This window comes from Macrobrachium nipponense, chromosome 1 (genome assembly GCF_015104395.2).
Source record: "Macrobrachium nipponense isolate FS-2020 chromosome 1, ASM1510439v2, whole genome shotgun sequence".
In the NCBI taxonomy this organism is placed as follows: Eukaryota; Metazoa; Arthropoda; class Malacostraca; order Decapoda; family Palaemonidae; genus Macrobrachium; species Macrobrachium nipponense.
The window spans coordinates 199,907,083-199,908,470 of NC_087200.1; the positions used below are offsets into that span (position 1 = coordinate 199,907,083).

A 1,388-nucleotide genomic window follows, 5' to 3' on the forward strand; every position below is an offset into this window, starting at 1 on the left:
TACCACATCCAAAGAACAATATCGAAAAGGTTAAAAAGATTTATGTTTTTTTATATATTATTTCTAAGTGTCATGATCAGTTTATGACTCTTATCAGCGGACTGGGATTGACTGAGTTTACTGATGCAGCCGAAATCTTGCTTCTGAGAATGCAAAGTATCGGTGCCAACCCGGGTGCGAGAGAGAGAGAGAGAGAGAGAGAGAGAGAGAGAGAGAGAGAGAGAGAGAGAGAGAGAGAGAGTTTACCAAGAACGTTTCCCTTGCCAAATGTTAGTTAGTTAGTACCTTATACATTATCTGGGGCAAGAAAACGAAGTAAAAGGAGCGATATGGGTAAAAGTGCTTTGATCCGTACCCACCATACCCACCACCCTTCATGCCCTTCCTATTAGCACGCGAAGAACACCTGCCAATTACCGTAGGGTGAAACCACGTTGCCTGTTTCTCGCCGGTAGGTCTAACTGTGCGAACGAATTCTCTCTCCCCTTCCGGTAGCGCTGATTGTCGAATAGGGGTATCTCTCCCCCCCCCTCCTCCCCCCTCCCCGTTACCCATCGCTCGCGTTTGACCGAAGACAAGGCGTGATAAATCTCTCCGGTAGGTGGCAACTCTGCTGAAGTAACCAATGCCCACAACGAGGAGAGGGCCAAGAAAGATCTCGCTCGGTCGGCGTGAGTCTCTGGCTCTCTCTCTCTCTCTCTCTCTCTCTCGCTCAGTGCCATAGTTCGTGTGTGTGACTGGGTTGGGGCCCCTCCTCCTCCTCCTCGCTCCTCGTGCCTCTAAACTCTCTCAGTCACCCGCCAGTCGGTCAGAGAGGAAGAGCGGCCCCGTGCGACTCCTCCCGTAATGAGCAACAAGTGAAGTGGTGTGTGTTTTAAGACCCCCCTCGGTGTTCGTGTCTCTTATATTCATTTCGATTGAAACTTAGTAACTCTCCTTTCTAAAGTCATCATCCTTCTTTATCAAACCCCCCCTTTTTTATATATATTTTGATTCCCTTTTCTTTTGGGCGCGAGTTAGTTTCGCGTCGGTAGTTCGACGGGGGGGAAATAGTAAAAAAGAATAAAAAAAGACCTGCGATGGGCAGCAGCCGTTTCAAGTTGGGCATCAAAGTTTGTAGTGACGTCTGCTGCGGGGCGGGCCAAACGTTGGTGCCCTGACGAAAGTTGTTCCTAGTGGGTATCATTAGAAGTCGGCCCGAAAGGTGGGATTACTTTGTGACTAGCGTGGCCCAGGATAGATAACCGATAGAGTGAATCGTAGCCAAAATGATTTAATCGTTTCTGGTATAAAGCCGAACAATTAAAATAAAAAACGATCGAAATAAGGATAAAATAAAGAAAAAAAAAAGTTGATCTTAATTTTAGAGGATATTTCTCTTAAGTGAC

General features: G+C 46.8%; 1 protein-coding gene across 3 annotated transcripts in view; it reads left to right on the plus strand.

Moving 5' to 3' along the window:
* Nucleotides 1-712: 712 nt before the first annotated feature.
* The window catches only part of LOC135220016 (calcitonin receptor-like), a gene marked incomplete at its 3' end in the record, with an annotated part of 456,589 nt that continues 455,913 nt past the window's right edge, over nt 713-1,388 (plus strand). Inside the window, 2 exon segments of one of the 3 annotated variants that reach the window (XM_064257312.1) lie at nt 713-865; nt 1,021-1,388. The exon segment at nt 1,021-1,388 is cut by the window's right edge and continues 143 nt beyond it. 3 annotated transcript variants of the gene reach the window in all.